Genomic DNA, 25985 nt, shown 5'->3' with positions numbered 1-25985 from the left:
CCAGAAACAAGAGTGCCAGTTCTGGCCTCCATTGCTTCTGCTGAGAAGTTAGCTGTTGGTCTTCCTGTGTTTCTTTTGTATTGACAGGTGTCTTTCTCATGCTGCTTTCAAAATTTTGTCTTTTGGTGTTTGGCCTATGGCTGACTGTAGGTCTCTTTTTGCTTACACTACTTGGAGTTCATTGAGCTTCTTGAATGTGTAGATTAATGTTTCATCCAGTTTAGAAAGTTTTCAGTGATTTTTTTTCTGCTCTTTTTTCTTCTTCTGGTGCTCTCATTACATGTATGTTGGTATCCTGCCTGTCTCTGAGTCTCTGTCATTTTTTTTTTCTTAATTCTTTTTCCTGTTTGCCAGATTGCTCAATCTGTCTTTAAATTTGCTTAATTTTTTCTTCTGTCAATTCAAATCTGTTCTTGAGTCCTTGTAGTAAATTATCTACTTAATTATTGTACTTTTGACTTCAGAATTTCTACTTGGCCCTTCCTTCCTCTCATACTCTGTATTAATGAGATGTTTTCATCACATTCATAATAGTGACCTCAAAGTCTTTGCTAAGCACAATATCCGGACTCTCTCAGCAGCAAGTTCTGCCTTTCTTTCCTTATGCATGGGTTACATTGCCCTATTTCTTTGAATGTCTCCAGTTTTTCCTGGAAAATGAATATTTTAGATAATATAGCAACTCTGGACACGGATTCCTTGGGGATTGTTGTCTCCTTGGTCATTTGTGCGTTCAGCAGCTGGGCCAAAGTAATTCTGCAAAGTCTATTTCACCTACAGGATACAGCCTGTAATGTCCCTGCTCAGTTTTTTGCCCCTATTGTTTGTGTCTTTTAGCCTAACTAGATGGGGGCTGCTCCTGAGCCAGTATATGCCATTAGTCAGTCAAAGATTCATCCATTGTTGGATATTCAGGTTATTTCCACATTTTGGCTTTAGCCTGTTAGGGTTCTTTTTACCCTGTACTGTCAGAAATGGTGTGTGTGATGTGAAGACTGTTATCATGGCTCAGGGAGCTTACTATTTTTGTCGCATGTTCAGCAAGGAACTTGTAACTTGATGGTTCCCTCTCTGATTATCTCTAACCACGTGCAGCTTTGGGCATGAATATAGTCCTAACTTCCAGGGATCTCTAATTTTATTCCTAAGCCAAGCTTTCTAGGAGTCACTCCTGAGTCAGAAAGCCAGTTTTCGATCAGAAGTTGTGCTTAAGCCTTTTGTGCCAATCAAGTTCCCACCCTGTATTTATGGGTCTGTGAGTGACTGCAGGAATGCTTTCAAGTCTGCCCCACATCTTGCTCCGACTGTCCTGAGCCAGTCCAGGATAACACAGCCTGACCCTGAGTTGGCCATGATCACAGAAGACTTCTTCTCTGCCCCTGTCCTTGGTTCTCTCTGTTAAACTTCTGGTTGCTCTGTCATATTGTTTATCTCACGCGGATACTAACTGCTGTCCACTAAGATTACCATCATTTCCAACAACTCCCTTACAGATGGGACTCCCCATTCTTCTTCCCACATAAAGTCAGTCTTCTCAGCAAGAGCGGTGGGGCTTGTCTTCTTTGTGGCCTGCCTCTCCGGAGTGCAGAACCCCTGTGCCACCACTCTCTGTTTTTCCAGAGTGATATCCTAGCTGTGTGAGTGGGTATCGGACGGGGAACGTGAAGACCCTTGTCTTGTCCTCTTCCCTCTCCCAGCATGGAACGTCTGCCTTGCAAATGAGCTGGGGTGTTAGAAATTAGCCTCCCAGTATTCTCATCTTGCTGTTCCTGGAGTATAGTGTCCACCCCACAAGTGGTAGCTGTATGGAGCATGGTCTTTCTGGCGTATCTATCTGGAACAGAAATTCTGAAACCTGAGAACTGTGCAGGAGGGAGATCATAGCCTCAGCCTGGGATCTGGGAAGAAAGGAGCCCTGTGTTTTTGTTGCACATGACCTGGGCAGGTTTTCCATAACAGGGGGCTGCTGGAGTAAATCATGACTCAAGTGCTGCAGGCTCTTGATAGTGTTGTTATTATACATTTTCTTGAATTAATGTTCCTCATGTTCCTTCTTTGTTTCAGGGACATTTTCCAGAGACTTTAAACGATATACATTTTATATAATTCTCTCCCAGCCAATTGCTGTTATGTTGGTCGGGAGACATCAACTGAACTTGTTATGCCATCATTCTAGAAGTCCCATGTCTTAATCTTTATTGACTGAGCATAATATCTCTTTGTATATAACAGAGAAGTTAAAAGCACAAGCTCTTGTCGAACCAGCCTGGATTCAAATCCCTGTCCTACCACCTATTAGATATGTCGGCTAGAACAAGTTACTAAACTAATATTATCTATCTCCAGGGATTCAGTGGTGATGATAAATGAGTTAATCTATGAAAAATGCCTAGCATAATATTTCTCTCAACCTACAAAATGAAAGCGATCATGCTCATCTTGGTAACTTTTGCATGCAACAGATGGCCACAAGGGGGCACTAAGAGCCAGGTGTAATAACGAAGGATTCGGTTAAGTCATGCCAATAGTTATAAGGGTTAGTTGTAGGTTAACCAGGGGTAGGTATTTTCTAGACAGGAGATGGAAACTAAAGTTGTTTCCTAAAAATCAGACCATTTCTCCAGATTGAAAGTTTATCTTGCCACAAGGAAACATGCTGTGAATAAACAATGTCTCATTCAATTTGTAAGGTACTATCCTTAAGTATAAAGTGTTGTTGCAGGAGTTGGGATGCAAAGGTTCACTCAAAGAACAAATGCAGTAAATTATTATTTGCTTATCAGATGTCTGCCATGCACTAAGGACCCTGAGTAGTTTGAGGTATCATCTTAATCTTCTCATTCTGATTGAGACTTGGCTGAGGCTTTGACCCATGACAAAAGGTCAACAGATACTCTGGAGCAGGGAGGGGGTCACTTAATGAAGAAGGCATTTAGCATGAATTATTTACAGTAGAGTGCAGGAAGGAAGAGTAGCAAAGGTCAGACATGCCTTTGACAAAGTTGGAATGAACAAAAGTAAAGGCAAATGTTGAAGCAGAAATTAATAGAATCAATTATAAGAGAAGTCACAATAGTTAAAAGAAATGAAAATGAAGCTGTTGATCTGGCTAAAATAGGAGTAAGGATCCCGAGGAGTGACCTACTAAGCCTCTTTCTTACTTCCCAACAGCCTAGAAAATGATTGGGATACGGTTCTTAAAAACTGCATCAAATTTTGGAAGAAATTTGGATGTATCTCTGTGAAACACAGTTTGAAACCACTGCAATGACCCAAATAGTTAATCAAATGGATCAAGATAATGGCTAAAGGATGGCTGTAAAGACGGAGAAAATAGGGCACAAGAGTGACCCCATATACCAGCTATTCTAGGGACCCCTGCACAGGCACAGCTACATCCTATGCACTTTTCTGTCTTCCTCCTTGCACTGTTTCCTTCACATTCTGTCTGTTGCCTCCCACTAATGCAGCCTCAGGGTCTGAGCCCAACTGTTGACATTAATCTTGTTTCTTGTCCATGGTTACAATAAACATTGGCCTCTCACCTCCCAGAAATAATCCATCCTGACCAAGCCCTATACCTGGGAGTCCTTGTGTGGACCTAGGAAGCTAGCTTTTCTGCCTGCATTTTCTAGCTCCTGTGAAAATGATGAGAAAAGATTGAAGATCATCTAATAACTGGTTGTCTAAGGAGCTAGGACTCATAAAAAAGTGAAAAAAGAAGAGTTACTTAAAAGTCTAAGTATCTTTTTATTAGTGGTACCAGGCACATTACTGACAAACACACATACTTGAGTGTGTGCACGCAGGCGCACGCAGACACATACACACACACACTGCTTACCCAGAATCAAATAACTAGCTAGGAAATGGTAGAGAGCCAGGACTCAAACCCACATCTGACTCCAAAGTGCTTATCCTTGGTATTTTATGGGTTCTAAGCTTCTTTGCCTGTTTTCCTATCCATCCATATTTGAGTCCCCTCCATCCATCAATCCTATTTCCCATTTATAGTCAAAAGACATCTCCCAATGGGAACATAGTTAGGAAGTCATTTGAACAACATTATTTTTTTTTAATAAATCTTTTTTTTTTAATTTTTTGACAGGCAGAGTGGACAGTGAGAGAGAGAGACAGAAAGGTCTTCCTTTGCCGTTGGTTCACCCTCCAATGGCCACCGCGGCCGGCGCGCTGCGGCCGGCGCGCTGCGGCCGGCGCACCGCGCTGATCCGATGGCAGGAGCCAGGAGCCAGGTGCTTTTCCTGGTCTCCCATGGGGTGCAGGGCCCAAGCACTTGGGCCATCCTCCACTGCACTCCCTGGCCACAGCAGAGAGCTGGCCTGGAAGAGGGGCAACTGGGACAGAATCCGGCGCCCCAACCGGGACTAGAACCCGGTGTGCCAGCGCCGCTAGGCGGAGGATTAGCCTAGTGAGCCGCGGCGCCGGCCTGAACAACATTATTGCACATTTATTCTCACCTCAATATTTGTGTGTCCAGTCAACCATTCTACTTTATTCAATTAAATTCAAGAAGCATTTATTGGATGATTACTATCTATTTGGTACTAACAGAAAAACAACATGGTTAGAGATTACTTCAGAGCACTCACATACTTTATCTCACTGGACCTGCACAGAAGCCTTCATTCAGTAGTCATGATAGGTATGATTATCCCCATTTTGCAATAATGAAACTTGGGGTAGGCATACCTTACCAATTCACTAAGGTCTGACCCAGTCTATCCCCTCCTGCTCCTTAGCAGGCAGGGTATGTTAGGGAAGGGGAGTTGTTTCCAAATGTAACCAGGAATTGGATCCTTGAACTTTTCCAACCATTAGTAATCCACCTAAAACATGGTAATAAACTCTTTGTATTTAAAATCAGCTGGAGTGGTTTCTGAAGTCTGCACCTGGACCCTAAGTGGTACAATTGCCAGTTAACAAATAATGAAAACAGAAAAGAAAGAAAAATAACTATTATAAAGGTAATTTCACTTGAAAGCAAAGAAACTACAGGAGAGAAATGTTAGCTATGTAGTTAGAAACCATTTTTGCTGAGTGACTCCAGCGGGGAAGTGTTAACTTAACACCCTCCACTCTACCTCCTCACCCAATTCCTATCTGGAGTATTTCTGATGAAAACCTTTTAAACAGTTCTAGGAACATGCACTTCTTTCATTTACAAGTGTACTTCCAGTGAGCCAAGATGTGTCTCTCTGTTACTTGTACCCATCTGTTCTACCTTCGTCTTGGGGATCTAGATAAAATTTACCAGCTTTTTGTGGAAGCCCTTTAAATACTTTCTGCCCCTATCCAACCAATCAAAAATTTTCTGTCTCTTAGATTACATATCTTTAAAGTGTTAGTTACCTGATATTATTTCCATTCCTGTTTATCATCTTTGTCACTTTTCTCTGGAGGCTCCAAGTTTGTCCATGTGCATCTCAAAAATGCAGAGTTTCTTCCAGAGAACAGGAGTCTAGGATTGGCATGCCTCTCCCCTCTTCCTATGGACTTTTTACATTTGTGAATGCAGCCTGAAGTTGCATTTGTTTCTTAAAAATCTACTTTAACATTAGATTAGCCACTTGAGCTCCCTTTCTATTACTCTGCATGGTATATGTATTTTCCTGTATTTTTAACTTTTATATCTTGGAATATAGAGGTGCCTCTTGTACACAGCATAGAGTTGTATCTTGTGTTTTTCTTTTTTATTCATTCTGCCAACTCTGTCTTTTGAATGGAATGTTTAATTTTCTTACATTTAATTACTGATAAGGTAGGCTTTACTTCTGCCATTTTATTTACTTTTACTTCATGTCTCATGTATTTTTTATTTCTTTGTGCCTCCATTATCCTCTGTTGCCTTTTTTTGTGTGAAATACATTTTCTAGTGTATCATCTTAATTCTTATGTCATGTCTTGGACTATTAAATATATATGTACATATATATATATATATATACACACACACACACATAAATAGTTTTAATTATTTCCTAAAGAGGTGCTCTGGTAGTTACATTTAACCTTTAATTATAATAATCTAATTTGTATTAACACCAATTGAATGTCAAAGGTATACAAAAACTTTGTGTCTGTATATAGCTCCATTCCCATCTTGATCCTTTGGGCTAATACTGTCATAAAATTACATCTTTATTTGTTATTAGCCCACAACATAGATAGATGTATAGTTATATGTATAGTTTAATTCACATAGGAAAAGAACAGAATTATAAGCAAAAAGTACATGTATCATACATTTTATTTTTACCTATGTAGCTACTTTTACACTGTTCTTTAGTTCTTCATGAGAATAGGAGCTACTGACTAGTGTCTTTTCGAGCACCTGAGAGATCCCCTGTGGTGTATTTTTGTAGGGAAGGTCTGCTAGTAACAAACTGTCCCATTATTTTAAAATCTGGCAACATGTTGATTTCTCCTTCATTTTTAAAGGGTAGTTTTTAAAGATTTATTTATTTGAAAGAATTACAGAGAGAGGTAGAGACAGAGAGGCCTTCCATCTGCTGGTTCACTCCATTCCCCAGATGGCCACAATGGCCGGAACTGTGCCAACCTGAAGCCAGGAGCCTGGAGCCTGGAGCCTATTCCAGGTCTCCCACGTGGCTGCAGGGGCTCAAGGACTTGGGCCATCTTCTACTGCTATCCCAGGCCACAGCAGAGAGCTAGATCGGAAGAGGAGAAGCCGGGACTAGAACCAGCACCCATATGGGATGCCTGCGCTTCAGGCCAGGACTTTAACGCGCTGCACCACAGCGCCGGCCCCAAAGGGTAGTTTTGCTGGATACAGAAATTATTCACTGCTCATCTGTTTTCAACATCTTTGAATATGGTTTCCAATAATAAATTTATTAGAAATCTTATTGAGGGTTTTGTGCATATAATCACTGATTCTCTTTTGCTGCTTTCAAGATTTTCTGTCTGAGTTTTTATAGCTTGATTATAATGGGTATAGAGGATCTCATAGCATTTATCCTGCTTGGAGTTCATCAGATTTCTTGAATATTTACATTAATGTTTTTAATCAGACTTGGGGCTATATTAGTCATTATTTCTTCAACTGTTCTTTTACCCTCTCTCCTTACTTTCTGGATCTCCCATTATGCATGAACTGTTATGCTCAATGGTACCTCACAGGTCTCTGATCCTCTGTTTTTCTTAATTTTTTAAATTTCTGTTTCTTAGACTGGTTAATTAAATTGATATGTCTTCAAAATCATCAGCTTTTTCCCCAATAGCTCAGATTTGCTATTTAACTCGTCTAGCCATTTCAGTTATTTTACTTTTCAACTCTAGAATTTCTATTTGATGATAGTTTACAATTTTTATCTTTCTAATGATATATGTTTTCATGCTTTCCTTTTGTTCTTTATACATTATAGCCTTTCTTTGAGCATTTTTTTTTTTTAATTTTTGACAGGCAGAGTGGACAGTGAGAGAGAGAGACAGAGAGAGAAAGGTCTTCCTTTGCCGTTGGTTCACCCTCCAATGGCCGCCGCTGCAGCCGGCGCACCGCGCTGATCCGATGGCAGGAGCCAGGATCCAGGTGCTTTTCCTGGTCTCCCATGGGGTGCAGGGCCCAAGCACCTGGGCCATCCTCCACTGCACTCCCTGGCCATAGCAGAGAGCTGGCCTGGAAGAGGGGCAACCGGGACAGAACCCGGCACCCCGACCGGGACTAGAACCCAGTGTGCTGGCGCCGCAAGGTGGAGGATTAGCCTATTGAGCCACGGCGCCGGAGTCTTTGAGCATATTTTTAAAGAGCTGACTTAAAGTCTTCTAATATGTGAGCTTCCTCAGTTTCCACTGAGTACTTTTTTCTCTATATATGGGTAATACCTTTTGCTATAATAATTTTTTTATACAGGTAGAATTATAGACAGTGAGAGAGAGAGAGACAGAGAGAAAGGTCTTCCTTCCATTGGTTCACTCCCCAAATGGCTGCTACGGCCGGCGCTGCGCCAATCCGAAGCCAGGAGCCAGGTGTTTCCTCCTGGTCTCCCACGTGGTTGCAGGGGCCCAAGGACTTGGGCCATCCTCCACCGCCCTCATGGGCCACAGCAGAGAGCTGGACAGGAAGAGGAGCAACCGGGACTAGAACCTGGCACCCATATGGGATGCCAGCGCTGCAGGCAGAGGATTAGCCAAGTGAGCCACGGTGCTGGCCCTGCTATAATAATTTTTTGTTGAAGACTGGAAACCTTAAATAACATAATGTGGCAATTCTGTAAATCCAATTCCCCTCGTCCCTAGAGTCTGCTGTTATTGCTGTTTGTTGTTATCTTGCTGTGTGCCTATATAGCCACTTTTCTGAACTAATTCTGTCAAGTCTCCACTCCACTTACTGGTCGGATAATGACTGGATAGAAATTTCCTTAAGTGGCTGGAACTAATACATTTCTCAGCTTTTGCCAAGGGGCCGTGTGTTGTGGCGTCCCATCCGTGTTCTGGCGGGCAGTTTACATCATTACCGTAGCCTTCACTTCCTGTTCTGTGAAAGATACGCGATTTGGGACTTCTCGGCTTTTACCTTGGAAGACCCTGCACACATGCTTGGCCTTGTAAATTACCAGAAGTATTCTGGAGCTTTTCAAGGCCTTCTGTGAGCATCTCACTCCTTAGCTTTTTCTTTTAATTGTTCTGGTCAGCTTCTTGTTTTTATTTTCCCAAGGCAGCTGCAATGTTAAAAAATTGCTGATTATTTTCAATAAATAGTCCAGGCTCTTCACATTGAAGGAGCTCTGAGTCAGGTCAAATAAAGGAAAGCCAGGTGAGTGGCATTTTCCAGGAAACTACAAGTCAGGTAGCTTTACTTCATTAACTTATTTTTTCCCCAAACAGTATCTCTTGTATTCTAGACTCTACCAGCAAGACTTTGTCTAAAAAGGAAAGTTGGTTAACTGTATCATAGTGAATTTTTCTAGTTGTCATCAGTCCCTATTTCTTTGCTCTTTATATATCATTCGTTTCTTGAAAAACAACATGCTAGCACCGACATTGCGGTGTAGTGAGCAAAGCCCCTGCCTGTGACAACAGCATGTCATACGGGTGCCGATTTGAGTCCCAGCTGCTCCACTTCTGATCCAGCTCCCTGCTAATGGCCTGGGAAAAGCAGTACAAGATGGCCCAAATTGCTGGATTCCAATCACCCCCATGTGGGACATTGGATGAAGTTCTTGGCTCTTGGCTTTGGCCTGGCTCAGCCGTGACCATTGCAGTCACTTGGGGAGTGCAATGACTCTATGACTCTGGCTTCCAAATAAACAAATATTTAAAAAACTTATACTAATGTATCAAGGATCCATTCATTGCCCTTTTTTGAAAATTGAGGCAACATTCAATTCATATTCTCAATTTTCTAGACCCTTTTTTAATTTCCCCATACATTTCTCAATGGAGCATAGCAATTGCCTGAGAGGTAAACCTCCAGTCTCAGTGGTTTTTATCCCTAGAGGAAGAAGAGTCAGGAAAAGCATGGTTTGGGAAAGCCAGCCACACTGGTTGGTTCCAACATGGGCAGCCTGTGCAGTAAACAGATAGCTGTAGGTGTAATGTGGAAAATCAACACATTAGGGGTGTAAACCAACTTCAGAGGGCTGAGGTGTAGTTCAGAGCTGGATATTTGCTGTTGCTGTTGTTAATCATGATAGCACCAGTCAGTAACTAGTGGATGGGAGAAGAGGATCCATTATTCCCCTCCCCATGGGAGAGGCCACAGGCAAGTGTCATCTAGGATTATAAAGCCCAGCATAGCTGACCGAAATTCAGAACAAAAGCCTCAGAGCTAGTCCTCAAGGCAGGAGTCTTATACTGTGAACTGAACCAATTGTGGGGGCCCCAACTCTATCGAAAGCCACTGCTGACAGAGTTGCTGCCTGTGTCACAGACGATGCCAGTGCCATGTGAAGCACCCATGATGTCAGCTCTGAGGGGCTGGAGAAGTCAGGAGGAAGACTACTTTTGAGAGTTGGCATAGTGTCGTGTAAATATAGTTCCCAGAGACCCAACAGACTGCGGTTAAATCCCTCAGCAGGTTGATTAATAACTCTCACTTTTAAGTCTCCCATTTGTAAAACAAAGATAATGGCATCTGTATTACAGAACCTGTATGGAAGAAAAATATATACCTTAAGCACTCAACACAGAAGAGGTGCATTAATAGTACTTTGGGGGATTTCCCATTTTATGTCCATTTCTTAGAAGAATTTCCAACCTTTTCTGGCAGGTGGCATGTGTGAGCTGTGTGGCCCTTCTGAAAGGCTTTTACTTCTACCTTTGGGTGCTAGGTAGTTACCTTCCTCCCTCTAAGTGCTCAGGCTGGCATTTAGAATCCAGTGCTGCTCACAGACTTTGTGTTTCTGATCCATCTGCTCCATGAAGAACTGTGAAACTCAGAAATAGACCCGTTTCTAGCCAGACACCCATTTCTCCAATAGGATTTGTCAGATGATAAGCCTTTGTGATATAACCAGGCAGCTGGGCATTCAAAAGAAGTCAAACACCACCTAATTAGGAAATCTATTTCCTTTTTCCTTGCTTGCTAGCTTCTCTCTCTCTCACTTCCTCTGTTTCCTTTTTGTATACTTACCCTTATTATAAGTGAAAGAGGCAAAAAAGAATGCACAGAGATTCAAAGTTCTGGCCATGTGGATTTGAATCTCAGTATCTGCATTAGCTAGGTGACCTTGGACAAACTATTTGATCTCTCTAAACTTCAATTTCTTCATCTATAAAACGGTTGTTAACAGTGGAATCTGCTTCAGAGGGTTTTTGCTAGGATAAGTGAGATAATACATGTGAGTACTCAATACAAAACCTTGTACACAATAAGTCTGTACAAATACTAAGCAATTTTGACTGTCAAGAGCATTAGCTTTGAAGTCAGATGGATATAGATTGAACTCATAGCTCTTCAACTTAAAAGTTTCATGATTTCAATTCAGTTATATAACCTCTTAGAGCTCCACTTGGCTTGACAGTTCCAAGATTATAATGAAAATTACAGTGATGTACATACAGTACCTTTGCCTTTTTTTATTTGGTTATGACCCATGTCAGACAAGATTTGAGTTTACCTACCCAAACAAAAACTTAGTTCAATGTCTGTTTTTTTAAGTACATAATAGAATCAAGGTGATTCAAAGGGAAACAAAGGAAAAACCAAAGATAAGCTCAGGATCTTAGATCACATCACAGTATTGGATGCTTGTTAGTGACGGGTCACAAATTTCACTTTGAGCTTCTTAGCATCCAAGTCTATAGAGAAAGGAAATACAGTCAGATGATTCAGAGTGCTAAGATAAACACAGAGGAGTTCTGAAGAAGAAAGCCGGCTATTCCTAGTTCTGATCTTAAGAGACTAAAGTGCATGGTGGCTATACAATAGATGTACAAATGTTAGTTGTCCACATCTTCAAGCACAGAACAATGAGTGAGCCTAAGAGTAAAAGTATCCAGGAAGAGGTGATTTTTGAATCAGACTGAATATGAATTTTCCAGGTGCCTGGAGGATGGAGAAAGGAAAAAGCTTGTCCATGTGGACAGTGTCTGGATGGTCCCCACCCATCAACAGCACAGCAACTTTAAAGCCAAGGATTCATGCAGCTTCCTGCTGGGTAAAGATGCAGTTCTCATGGGGCTGAAAGGCACAGGAACTTGTCACATGGGAAGGCAGAAGTGAAGAGAGGCTTTGGGAGCACGGTCCAAGCAGCTGCTGTGGTTTAGAGGCCCTGCCTACTAGACATCTGGTGTTTAGCCACAATCCTCAGAGGGAAGTTCATTGTCCTTTTTTTCCAAGTGTATTTTCTTTTGTTCTGTTTTCCTGAGAACCCTGACTTAGAATTCTTAAAGAAACTGGTCAGGACAGTAACAGATCCCTCTTTATTCTTTCACAATTACCATTTCCCTCCAGACCTTCTCAGCCACTACAACCCTTGGAAGAATATTCATGGGATGAAAGGGATCAGGCTTGGAGGTCCCAGTGAAAAAGGAAAGATTTAAACAGAAGGGAAAGCAAACACAGAGAGTACCACTTTAACAGGATACCCACATTCTTCTGCTACTGTGGCATCTGAGAGAAGACAAGAGCTAGAACTTTAGCTTCTAGCTCTTCAGTTTGCAGAAGACTCTGAGGCCCCCAAGATCCTGAATGAATGTTTAGGTCATTTAGAAGGCACATATAGTCCATTCAGAGCCAGATCTATTACCTACACCTGTGGACTCCCAGAGGTTGAAAGAACTTGTTCTAGAAGATGTGCTATGAGCTGGAGAGGAGGTCTGAAGAAGTCCCCAGAGCGGAACATTAACTGTGGGGATACAGCCAGGGACCTTTCTGCAGTGTCATTACTATATGTTTGCCTCCTGGTGCTGCACTGGGCTGTAATCCCTCACAGAACTCACTGGTAGCCTGCTGTGGGAGTTTCTGCATTGTCCTCAATCCACCCGGTACCTAACCATACTTCTTTGTTCAGCTAATAAGCATCTGTCCCATCACTCTACCTCCTTGGGGCCAGGCATTGTACTAGACATTTCAGTTAGGATACCTGTCCTAAGGCGCTCCAGAGTCCAGTAAATAGATGAGGATAAGTGTCGTAGTCATATCAGAAAGCCCGTGTGAACACAGAAGAGAAAGGGTTCATCGCAGCCTGGGAGTGGGAAGTGGTCAGGGAAGGTCTGCCTCAACTCAGCCTCAGGAAGTAGTGAGCATCGGGCAAGAGAGGAAGGCGGTCCCGGAAGCAGAGGGAGTCCCAGGCACAGTCCTGGTGGCAGGAGAAGGCGTGGCATTCTCCCCCAACTTGATTTCCCTGGGAGAATGGAGTGTGCAGGGGAGATATTTAGTTCCCCTGGGCTTCTGTAACAGAACACCACAAATGCCTAAAGGCAATGGAAGTTAAACTTCTCGCAGGTCCACAGACCAAGTCTAAAAGCAGGGTATGAGCAGGGCCATATTAACTCTTAAGGCTTTAGGGGAGAATCCGTCCTTGCCTCCTCCTAGATTCTGCCAGCTTCCAGAAACCCTTTGGCATCCTTTGGGTTGCAGCTGCACTGCTGTGATCTCTGTGTGTGTCTTCACTCGGCCTTCTTCCCTCCGTGTTTGTCTATCTCCTCTGTGTGTCTGTCCTCTCTTCCAATGAGGACTAGTCACTAATATATATATATATATATATATATATATATATATATATATATAGGCAGAGACACTATTTCCAAATATGGCCACATTCTTAGGTTCCGTGTTTACATGAATTTTAGGGGGACATTGTGCAACCCTTCATAAGCACTTTATTCCAGAGAGAGAATGAGAACTTAGATTCTTCAAAAGGCCCCGAATACAAAATACCTTAAATGACTACATAGAAGAGAGACAAGAAGCACAGTACCCACCTTGACCAGGACCCTAAGTGTCACTTGATTCCTAATCTTGCAGCGCAGTCACCTAAGCGAGTTATTGATGAGAGTCTACTGCTCTTCACCTAAAACATGTGCACCCAGCCATTGGAAATGAAAACTAGGACATTGCTGGACACAAGTGTCTCTTTGCTGCTCTCAGAGTCTCGCCTCTATAAGATGGGGGACAAATCATTGCCCAGTCCACCTTGCAGGGTTGCTGTAGGACTGATTCCATGGGGGCAGACAACTAGAAAGTGTTTTTCAGGTTGTAAACACAACCTGAATTGTGTTCTTATTCCGTAGCACGCCATGCTGTCTACCCCTCTCTCCTCTCCCTTCTTCATGTCTTCCAACACATTCCCTTTCCTCTGCCAAGCAGGAGGGAGTGGGATAAACCTGGCAGAAATCTGTGCTCCCAGCAGCTTTAGACACCCAGGGGGAGCAGACTCCGAGGAGCAGCCGAGTCTCTGCATCCCTTGGGACTGTGCCCTAAATAAACGTGTATGCGGAGACTGCTGGGCTGCGTACAGGGGTTCATGCCCAGGAGGTGAAAATGAACTAATTAGTGATTATAATCAGGCTTGAATTCCTGAACACAACACTTGGTATTATTACTTCATTCTCAGAGACATTTGAGCAGTCTCTAATTTCTAGCACGTCAGTACCCTTTGGGCTCTTCCCCGCCTGCACGGATTAGGCATAGTGTCATCTCAGTGGCCCAGGCTAGGGTCTTATTAGCATGGCAATCATCTGTTTTCTGAGAATCGCTCACAAGGCCTGTTCTTGGTATGGCTCCGATTGTTATCTTTGCATCCTGGCTGTGACATTTTAGCTCACCTACGCAAACACTGGAAAGTCAGGACACCTGGGCTCCCGGTGTGACCGTCACAACAAAGTTAGATGAGTTGGATAAGTCACTTCTGTTTTCTGGTTCTTATTTTCATCTTTTTTTTTTTTTTTAAAGTTTTTTAAAAATCATTTTTGCAATTTTTCAAGGAAAACATCCATAGTTGTCATTTTTTTCTCAAAAGTGTCTGTAATCAACAAAGATTAAGAATCCCTGTACTGGTCAATTTATAAGCTTAAAACAATTATTTGGGGGGCTGGCGCTATGGCGCAGCGAGTTAAAGCCCCAGCCTGAAATGCCAGCAACCCATATGGGTGTCGGTTCGGGTTCTGGCTGCTCTGCTTCTGATCCAGCTCTCTATAACTCTTTCAAATATGAATAAAGTAAATAAATCTTTGAAAGAAACCCAATTATTTGGTTTATGCTTCTATAAATGCTCGGAATCTAATCGCTGAGCCAGTTTTTGCTGTCTGCCTACTGTATACCAGGTCCCTTGATATGGTGCAAGGATGCGAAAGTCAGTGACATTCCAAAGAGGCCCTCCACTGTGGCGTAACGGTCTGCAGTGCCGGCATCCCAAACGGGCACCGGTTCGAGTCTCGGCTGCTCTGCTTCCGATCCAGCTCTCTGCTATGGCCTGGGAAGGCAGAAAATGGCCCGAGTCCTTTGGCCCCTGCAGCTGCATGGGAGACCCAGAAGCAGCTTTTGGCTCCTGGCTTCGGATCAGCGCAGCTCCAGCCATTGTGGCCATCTGGGGAGTGAACAAGCGGATGGAAGATCTGTCTCTCTGTAACTCTGCCTTTCAAATAACTATGTTTTAGAAAATCAAAAAATACAAACAAAGAGGCTCCTCTCCTGTGAGGAATACAGACCCACAAAGAATTTTAAGATGCTTGAAATACCAAGATGGAGATATGCACAGGACAGTGAGCAATACAGAACTGGTAGACGTGTTTAATACTTCTCACCTCCAGAGGGGTCATGAGCTGTAGAGAGAGATGGGCTTTTAAAGTCCTCCTAGCGAGTTTACCCAGTAGAGGGCACTTTCACTCCCGCAGATCTCAAGGCCCCAGGCTCCCAGGGGCCTTCTCTCTCTAAAACACCCTCTAGTCCATGTTCTTTCTCCTTGTGCTACCAGCTACCTCGCTGACTCTAAGCAGAAATGGGCTCCTCCTCCCTCGCCGTGCCCCCACTGTGTATTCTTCAATCCTCTTCCTCCTAGGGCAGGAAGCCCACACGTCCCAGGGTCCCCCGAGTCCTGCCAGCTCTCCCATCACTTCCCTTGCCAGGTGGGCTCTGCTGAGCCCCTCTCACGTCCAGCACCTCAGGAGAGTGGTCCTTAGAGATGCGGATGAGAACACTATCACACTGCACGCTGCTCCTGCCGCAGTGTGGGCCTCCATTCAGTTTCAGTGAACGTAATGCTCAGGAGAAAGCTTTGCTCAGGGGGACATTCACTTAAACACAGAAAAGCAGGCATATTCACATTGGCCCATGACAGGCCAGAGGGCCATGTGCTACTGTGGGCCCCAGTGCTAGTCCCAGTTCCTTAGTAACTAGCAGAGTCCAAGCCTGTCCATCATGTTCTACCCCCCTAGTCCAAGCAGCCGTCACCACTGCCTCTGACTGTTCCATGTAACTTTCACATCCACCTCATTGTATGTCATCCTCCACATGGCATCCAGAGCGATCTGAAATGTACAACAGAATGCTTCACTCCTATTTAAACTTTTTCACTGCACGTAGGATAAAATCCAAATCCCTCACCAAGTCTGTAACATCTTCCATGATCCGGCATCTGCCTAACTCTAGCCCCGTGGTGGAGGGCTCACTAAGTACCAGCCTTTGTCTGCCTCTGCATGACAGTGCTTCCTCAGGGCCTTTGCAGTACTGCTTTTTAAGACTATTCCTTCCTCATTTTTAGGCATGGCTGCTTCCTGTTTTGATTCATATCTAAGGTTCAAAGACACATGCTTTGGAGAATTCTTTCCTGACCGTCTCATCTAGAATTTCCCAACCCTACCCTCATTGTAGCCTTTCCACTCTGCTTTCTTTTACCGTCTTCACAGCATTTATTGTCATCCGCCATTATCTTGGTTATTTATCACCTGTCATCCCAGGCCCACTCATTGTCTGTCTCATTCACCACTGTCTTCCTGCCATCGGAATAGATTATAACTCACAATCCATCATCAATGAATATTTGAATGAGTAACTCTGATAAAAGTTATTTAATATATATGAGCCCTCAAATTCCTTTGCAGTCAAGAGAGGAAAGGAAAGATGTCTACTTGGCTACATATCTGATCTTCTAGGATGCTTGGGAAAGTCTCAGAGGTAGATATTACTTTTATACCTGCAACACGGTTGATGAAATAAACTATCAGGAGCCGGTGCTATTGTGTAGTCGGTAAAGCCACCACCACCAGCACCAGTACCTCATATGGGTGCCAGTTCCAGTTCCAGCTGCTGCACTTCTGATCCAACTCCCTGCTAATGTGCCTGGGACAGCAGTGGAAGATGGGCCAAGTGCTTGGGCCCCTGCACCCATGTTGGAGACCCAGAAGAAGCTCCCGGCTTTGGCCTAGCTCAACCCTGCTGCCATTTGGGGAGTGAACCAGCAAATGGAAGATCTCTCTCTTTCTGCCTCTCTGTAACTCTGCCTTTCAACTAAATAAATACATCATTAAAAAAAGATGGGTTAAATAATTGGCCTAAAATTATAGTTGTGGCCTTGAAGTTTATCCTTTTTGAGATAGCAGTAAACATTTGGGGGAGAGAGGAGAGGAGACAAGTTTTCTCCATTCTTCCAAATTTCACATTTCACCCATAAGTTAGCTATCCATAGGAGAGTAAGACCCCAGGTTACCTATCTAGGACCACCAAAAGCAAAGTCTCTGGCCAAGACACTATTCCGATCCATAATTCTGAGTCTGATGTATTCTCAGCACACCCACTACATTCATTCATTCATTTATTAATATATCAATGCATCACATACATGTTGTTAGCAGCCAGGCACTGTAACAGGTACATGGTGGTTCCAGGGAGGAACATCTGATTCATATGAAGGGTACGGCCAAGTCTCCCCTAGGAATGGAAGGTCCCCAGTAGGTCCAGAGTCGAATTCATATTTTTGACTGAACAAGACAGTGAATTTAGAATGCTTATTAGCTGGGGTAATAGTACAGAGTAGGCACATCCAAGGAATGCTAGTGATGAGGATGTTAGAACCTAGACCTCCCTTCCTCAACCAGGAGGCTTCCCTTGTCAAAGAAAGAGGGATTAACAGCGCCCTTGGCAATGTTACCCTCCCAGAGCCATCCCAGCAAAGAATCCAGCTCACATGACTTCCATTGCCTTCTCCTAAATCCACAGCCTGGAGAGGCAACTGAAAGTAATAAGCATAATTTAAATGCTCTGTCTTCCCTCATTAAAATCCACCCAGAAAGGCATGCCAGATTTATTTTAGTGCATGTGGCAAAGGCAGTTCCATTATATAAACGCAGGCTTCTCCCCAGAGCCCAAGGGGAGTGCTGTCCGTATTTATGTGTGTCCATGCAAGTATGGGTGTGCACATTTGCACACATGTATGCAGCTTAGGTTTAGGGGTGCTACCAGGAATGGATGATTGACCCTTCACAGGTTGAATGGTCTGAGTTTTCAAAGCCATTGCAAACTGCTTGCTAAGCAGCCCCAGGCTGGTGAAGCACCCTGAAGGCTGCCCTGGCCCTCTTGGGCGATTCTCAGGAGACCTAGATCTTGTCCAGCTCTCTCGGCAGAGCCGCACATGCTTGGCGGCTCTCCTTGGAAACACCGGTTGCCAGAGCAGCTGTGTCAGCCTGGCTTCCTCGGAAAAGAAGGGAACGCAGGCAGGGAGCCCTCCACTAACCCTCTGGCCTCTTTCCAGGGGACAACACCCAAGAGCCATCCACACAGGAAACCAAATCCAGAACGGGAACACATGACAATGGAAAACAGGGAGGGAAAGAGGCACAGGAGGGAAAACTAAGGGCAGGGAGTTTGGAAAGTTCTGAGAGACAGCGTCTCTGGGGGTGCCTTGTGCTTTCGGAGGGCAGGAGCTTCCTTCCGGGTGGGAGGGCGGTCAGCTGAAGCAGGAAGACTGTTTGGGGCTTGCTGTCATCTTCAGAAGCTTCTTTGCCCTCACCTGGTCCTGCACCTTCCCTGCAACTCTGCTCCTATTTGTGAAACACATCTCCAGGCAGTGTCTCTTACTGGTCAATCTGTTTCTTTCTCAGCAGCCCCTCTGCCACATTGCCACAGGCATGGAGGAGAGAAATGCCAGAAAAATGTCACAGAACAGGCATAGCAGGAAGGGATGATGTTAAGAGAACTCCTCTCCCAACAGGAAAGGGGAAGGAAAGCGTGCAAGGTCCGGGAAGGAGACTTGGGAGAGAGAGACAGGCCGTAGACATGAGGCGTGCGTGGTTTTGCTCGCCAAGTGACTCAGCGGGACCACCCAGAGAAGGCAATAGGATAACTCACCCCTGGAACGGCAGCACCATGGTCAGCCCAGCCCAGCCCAGCCCAGAGCAGGCTACCAGGATAGAGGACGGTGTCTAGGTGAAGGGACCACAGCTCTGAAGATCCAGAATTTGCAGACTCCATCTTGGTACTGGCAACACATCTGAGCCTCCTAGGAAGAGGCCCAGGCTAAAAGAAATGAAGGATTGAAACTGATTGAATGGTGGGGTTGGCAGGCGTCTGGCTCGGCAGTTACGATGTTGGTTGAGACCACATCCCAGACAGGATGGGTTGCCTGGGTTTGAGTTGCCGCCAGTTCCATCTCCCTGCTACTGCACACCCTGCAAGGCAGCAAGTAATGGCCCAGCCTGGCTCTCTGCTACTCACATGGGAGACGCAGACTGAGCTCTGTTTGGTGAAGGCATCTGGGGAGTAAAATGGTGAAGGGGCGACCTCTTTGTCTCTATGCCTTTTAAATAAATAAAATTAAGGGGAAAAATACTAGGAAGGATATAAGGTGGCTTCAGGATGCAGGGACCCACAGAAAGCTGCATAAGGACAAGCCGGGAACTAGACCAGAGTGTCCCAGAGGTCAGCACAGACCTGTGTAGGAGGTGGAACTGTGGTTCCATCCCTTCCCACCGTGGGATTTACGTTTTGTCTGCACCAGGCAGTCTAAGAAAGAGAAGGCAGTGGAATGATATCTCCAGAGAAACTGTTCTGGACATTCATACTTTGAGCTGAATTCCTAACCTGACAAAATCAAGTTGAGGGACACAGGCTGTTTTAGATGGCAGAAGAAATCACCTTTAATTGACAAGTTTTCTGCTAATTCAAAGGTGAACTCAATTACAGATCATTTTAAGAGCTGCATTTCTCCCCCGACACAGTCGTAGTGTAAAACGTTTGACCTCTCTGTAATGACCTTACATATCCACAAGCAGATTTAGAGGACACAAGTCATTTTCCCATACATTACTTTTTCTCAGCTTCATACCAAATCAAAATTGAAGATACCGTTCTAACCTTATAAATACAAAAATAAATAAGTAAAACAAGAGTCCCAAGTTAAACAATGTGAAGAAGGCTTCTCCAGGGTCATTTCAACTGCAGACTGCTGAATCTAAGGCAGCAATACCCAGCTGGGGCAATATCTGGGGACAGTTTTCACTGTCACAGTTGGGAAAGGGGGGGCTCTTACTTGCACCGTGTACCTAGAAGCCAGGATGCAGGTAAACATCTGGGGGTGTGTAAACATCTTAGCACAACCAGGACTTAGCTGGCCCCACTACTTTCAATAACAATCAGGACATAACAGGGCCAGAAAACCAGACACTTTTTTCTTTCATTGATTATCACATTAGTAATGTCAGTAAAATAAATATAGTAAGACTAGAAAAATAGAATAAGATTTTAATTACATTAGTGTATTTTTTTTTTATTTGCAGAGAGAGAGAGAGCTCTCTCATTTGCTGATTTGTACCCCCAGGTGCCAGGCGTACTCTTTGCTAACCACCTACTCTGACAGTCCTGCTAGAACTACACTAGTTCCCTCCCAAGGGTGCTGCCTGTGATCTAATCACCCCTAAAGGCCCTTCAACAGCTCACCTCAACACCGTTACTCTGGGGGCCAAACTCCCAGCACATGAACCTTAAGGGGACACGTTCAAACCCTAGACAGCAGGGTTACTGAACCAGGGTCAGAACTGCGGTGTGATTCCAAGACCACAGCCAGGGGAGCAGGAAGTGTGGCTCCGGTCTGGACTTCTCTTATCCCCATACACCTGCCTGCCTGAGGCCTTGAGTGTCTCTCCCCAGTGTCCCTCTAGTCATTCTCCCCTGGCAGCCACTTCCACCCACGTATGGACCTGCTCCACCGCCGCAGCACACACAAAGGAGGAAAGACAGAAGCAGAGACAGAGACGCACACACGCGCGCACTCACAGAGGCAGGCTGAGGGCAGGCAGGGAGAGAGAGGAAGAGATCCAGAGAGGCCATCAGCAGCTCAGCACACAAATAGCTCCCTCCCCAGGTTCCCACTGAGAACTCCGAGACCAAGGGAAGTTTCGTCTCCTCTTTGAAACGATTTTTCCTTTATTTCTGAAACTCAACTTCATTCAAAGGAATTAAAAAGGCCCTTTGGTCTTTCAAGGGTTCTTTTCCATGAGGCTTTTTTTTTTTTTTTCCCTGTGCCTCCGCTTCCCTCTGTAGCTCTGGGGAGGCTGCGGGGGAGACCGGAGCCTGAAAAGACAGGCGCAGGCGCTTCCGCAGCGCACGGCCCAGGTAAGAGGTGCAGAAGTCCCAGACGGAGGAGGGACGTCACGGGGCGGCGAAGCCGAGGCCCTGCATTTTCTGGCCTTCAAAGCTCTGATCAAAAACAGCTGGGAAGAGGAGAATATGGTGGAGGCTGGGGAGGTGCATTGGAAGAGCAACAGCCCCGTCTCAGGTGGAATCAGCTGAGCGCAGGCCTCTTCCTCACAATTCGTCATCTCGGGGGTGCTTGGTGGGGACGCGCCTGGATGCAGGCTGGGAAGTCCGCAAACTGTCAGAGACTTGTATTTCTTTTAATCCATTCTAAATCAGTTACTTAGAGCTGAGGACATTGGGGTCTGTGCAAGGGGTTGAGCACACAGGGAATTTGGCTGGGTCAGCCAGCTCCCTCTTAGGGAGACATGGATGACGGAGGGCCTCCCCTCCCCCATCCCTGGGCAGGGCCTGGCCATCACCAAATCTGTTTCCTGGTTTATTCCGCCCTGAGAACCTCAGAGGGTTGCCAAAAGGGCCAGCACAGAAAACAGATGGAGTGTTCGGCCACATCGTGGTATTCAGATATGGTGGGGTTTGGGGGGGTCATTTTCTTTCTCTGAGTTCCTGAGGAGACCATCTCCTTTCTTTCCTTCCTCCTACCCCCCTTCCAAGTCACTGAAAGCTGCCACGAAGAAGGGTAGAATTATTACTGGTAAGAAACCTGGATTGTGGCTGGGTCTTGTGACTCAGGTTGGAAGTCCATGGTATTGACTTCCAAGGAAAATCACAGAATTCCCAACAGCTGGGGACGGTGGTTTCAACTGAAATTTACAGACCTCCAATCTGTTATATCCTGGGACTCATTTCCGGTTGTGGTTTCAGCATTTCCACATATCCGTGAGACAGGGGCTGCAATCTATTTTGGGGTGGAGCACACAGATAAAAGAAGTTTAAACCCTGTCTGCAAAGCAAGCACTCTGGTTTTACTTGAGTGCAGGCGTGCACATTTGGGGTGTCTTTTGGAAATCAGTGGTGATTACAGGGTGCAAAAGTCCGGGATGCTTGCACTATCAGTTGCTCTTAGAGGTGGAAGACAAATATGTGATGATGGTTGTTAAGGGGCAAGATTGATGATGTGGCATGAACATTACACTGGGGGTTTGCAAGCCTGGGATGGAATCCTGTCATCTCCAAATAGCTGATTTCTAATTGTAAGATAAGGTTAGTAGAAAACAGATTCTCTGAAGATTCCTTTCTTAATCTGCTCTCTTTCCTCTAATGTGTTAGCATAGAAATCTTGCAAGGAAGACAAAAAGTGCTAACTCATCTCATCATTTCTCTGTTACTTCTCATTTCTCTGTTGTTCATTTGCTTTTCAAAGGGCAGTGAGAGAACAAGAATCTGGAAGCACTTCTTTCCGGGGTTCTTTTCTAAATCCAGCAAGGACCAAGAAAGACAGGGGATTAGGAGTTATGAGGGTAAGAATTCATGTTTGTTGCATATCCCAATCTCCAGGCTGCCACGTGCTTTATATAGACTACTTTAATGCAAACAATTTTATCGTGGCATTTCTGAGTTTCAGTAAGATTGAGTAGGATATTAACAGCTAAAAAAAAAAGGCCTTTTCCATAGTAGATGCTTAATAAATGTCTGTTTACTGAATAAATAGACTTCAGAGACAGAGTTGGGACCCAGGTTTATTTCAGCTACATAATTTCCACGCTTAGCCTCAAACACAACTTGGAGATGAAGGTAGTCATTGGCCATCAAATGCTGTACTTCCGGTAAGCTTTGTCCAAAACGATGGCACTCAGGAGAAACTCTTAATTTTTATTTCTTTTAATTTTCATTTTATTTGAAAGGCAGAAAGACACAAAACAAAGACAGAGGACTAAAGTTGACAGAGACAGGCAGAGAGAGATATTCCATCCACTGTTTCACTCCCCAAAAGCCTGCCACATCCAAGGTTGGGCCAGGCCAAAGCCAGGAGCCCAGAACTCTGTTCAGGTCTCCCATATGGGTGGCAGGGATCCAAGTACTTATGCATCACCTTCTGCCTCCCAGGTTGCGCCTTAGCAGGAAGCTGGATTCGAAATGGAGTAACAAGGACTTGAATCAAGGAACTTCAATATGGGATGCTGGTGACCCAATTGGCAGCCTAACCACTGTGCCAAATACATGCATACCACACACCAACTAGCCAGCAGTGACGTGGTGCCCTCACTGTACTGATGAAGCATTTGGAAAAGCACGCTGGCTTATTTGAACCATGGAAAATTTTTAAAAACTAGTATTTTGTGATATTCCCATTTGCAAGAAATAGAAGCCTACTCAAACTAGCCTCCCAAAAATGTGGGGTGGGGAGAGTAATTATCATGCTAGACATGGTATTGACTCCAAGGAAAATGAACAATTAGACATCAGGAAGAGCAAGAATCAGGGAATTCCAAGGGCTTTGCTCACCTACCATTTACCCTTCCACTGGCTTATTTAATCCTCTGTGCTGTTTGGGGGAGTACATTACAAAAATACAGTGTGTATGAGAATCACCTAAAAATCTTGTGCACACCAGGATTCTGATTCCAGGATCTGGGGTGCACCAAGTGTCTGCCTTTCTGATATCCCAGGTGGTACTGATGCTGCTGCTTCTATGGCCCAATGCTTGCAGTAGCAAGGACTGAGATCCCACAGTACAAGCTGCAACTGGAATCACCTGGGGATATGTTTCATCTACCAAGGCCGGGTTCCACCCTCCCCTGAAGACTGATCCATTTGGTTTGAAGTATGACCTAAGAATCAGGGGTCTATCAGTTTCCCCCAGGTGATTCTACAAGCAGCAAAGCTTGAGAGCCATCACTTGAGATCGAGTTCTCAGCCAACTTGATGGAATGGCTCTTGGGGGGTTAGATGTTCCTCCTGGTCCAGACAGCTGTGGCAGGAGATAGTGGAGCTCTCCAGTGTGATGGGCATTTCAGCCACACTCAGGACTATATAGGACAGGTGTGCAAGCAGGAAAGGGGAGTGGGCAAAGGTAGGCAAAAATCATCACATCTGCAACAGTAAAGGACTGAGCTAAACACACTTGGGTTCAAATTCCGGCATTAACATTTCTTAGTTGTAGCCCGTGCACCAGAAATTCTGACTTTGGAACTCTTTGAGTTTTCATTTTTTTAAATTAAAAGGTGAAGGCTAGGGGCTGGTGTTGTGGTCTAATGGGTTAAGCCACCCCGTGCAGTGCCAGCATTCCATATGGGCATTGGTTCGAGTCCCAGCTGCTCCACTTCCAATCCCACTCCCTGCCAATGGCCTGGGAAAGCAGTGGAAGATGGCTCAAGCATTTGAGCCCTGCACCTATGTGGAAAACTTGGAAGAAGCTCCTGACTCCTGGCTTCAGCCTGGCCTGGCTCCAACCATGCCGCCATTTGGCAATTAAACCAGAAGATAGAAGATCTCTTTCTGTGTAACTATGACTTCCAAATAAATAAATAAATATTTTAAAAGAAAGAAAAGTGAAGGCTACAGTTCCTGACTCACATCTGTCACCACTGATGGTGGCAGAGGGGGATGAGGGGTACAGAATAGAATAAATGGAGAGAAATTTCTACAGGAAACAGGCTGGTATTCCACACCCGAGGCTACAAGTCCAGCAAGTCTCAGAGTGATACCAGGTGTGGGTGTGTTCACCAAGTCCTTACATGTTCCCTACGTGCATCCCAGATTATGAACATGGACCAACTGAGATCATGTAAATTGAACCTTCTAACTGTCCTTGAGTCCTGCTACTAAACTGTCTATTCAACCTCCCTCTATAGCTCTTGAATATAACCATCCATCTCATTCTAAAGCCTTTTTCAGATACCAGTGAAGAACCCCTCACTTTTACACTTTCTCTGATTCCTGGCAATCCATCTTCCATGTAACTACCAATATAATCTTAATACCATGGGAGTCTGCTTAGGTTACTCTGGTCAGGATAAAGTCCAGAGAAAATCATGCAAGGACATTCCTGGCCTTGCCATATATTTTCTGCCACTCCTGACCTCAGACCTGATGCTGCAACATACCGTTGCCCACAGGAGTATTCTGTTCTCTCTTGCCTCTGTGCTGCTACCTGGAGTGTCCCTCCTCATCTTGTCCTATTCAGTTCCTGCTTATCTTCAGCTCAAGCATCACCTTCCTTGGGGAATCTAGACCCACCCTGCTTCTCATCAGTTTCAGGGAGGCTTGGGGACAATTCTGTTTCATGTGCTTTAAGGCATATTTCAAAAGATAAATGACCAACAGAGTACCTGAGTTCAAGTCCTGGTTCTGAGTCTGGCCTCTTAAAGTGGAACCCTGGGGGGCAGCAGGTGATGGCTCAAGTACTTAGTCTCTGCCACCCGCGGGGGAGGCTCCATTCATGGCTCCTGGCTCTGCTCTTTCCATCCCTGCAACCCCAGTATCTCAGTGCCTTAATACAGAGAAGTGTTTATTCTTCCCCAAGAAACAGTTCAATGATTCAGGGTCCCAAGTCCCTTCCTCCTGAGTTCTCTTGAGTCAACTTTCCTAGGAGACAGTAGGAGGAGACGAGAGGCAGTCACATGGCAACGCTGTGGGGCATCATGGAGGGCACCGTGGTCACTTCTTGTCTTCCACGGGAGGGCATGCAGGTGAATGGCCACACTAAATGCAAGGGAGGCTGGAAGGGGTGGTACAGTTTGTCCAGAGGAAGTGGAATGGGCTTGCAAATTGCTGACCTGTTCTCTACCCCTGTGAAACTCTGGAGCCAGGCTTGGGTCTTGATTTCAATTCTAGTTGTTAAATACCCATAAGGCCCTTTTCCATCTGTAAAACCCATCTTACAGTATGAAGATTAAATGAACATTGGAGGTTCAGAGTCTAGGACTCAGTAAGTGCTAGTTCTTGTATCATCTCCAGGCATTGTACCAGGCTTTGCAAGATGAAAAGAAGTCAGACACAGTGTTTTGGACTCACATCCTCATGGACTCAAAGC

At 44.8% G+C, this 25985-nt stretch overlaps 1 protein-coding gene and 1 long non-coding RNA gene across 4 annotated transcripts in view; both read left to right on the top strand.

The window, feature by feature from the left end:
- MMD (monocyte to macrophage differentiation associated) overlaps positions 1 to 25985 on the top strand; it is a 162628-nt gene that overhangs the window by 115873 nt on the left and 20770 nt on the right. The gene's annotated exons all lie outside the window — the stretch shown is intronic.
- LOC138846139 (uncharacterized) lies at positions 7967 to 15103 on the top strand. Its single transcript, XR_011383523.1, has 2 exons — positions 7967 to 11639; positions 14749 to 15103. It is a non-coding gene; the product is annotated as an uncharacterized lncRNA (long non-coding RNA).

Source organism: Oryctolagus cuniculus, chromosome 17, assembly GCF_964237555.1.
Source record: "Oryctolagus cuniculus chromosome 17, mOryCun1.1, whole genome shotgun sequence".
In the NCBI taxonomy this organism is placed as follows: Eukaryota; Metazoa; Chordata; class Mammalia; order Lagomorpha; family Leporidae; genus Oryctolagus; species Oryctolagus cuniculus.
Note: the sequence above shows the minus strand (reverse complement) of the source record. Positions and strands in the feature narration are given on the sequence as shown.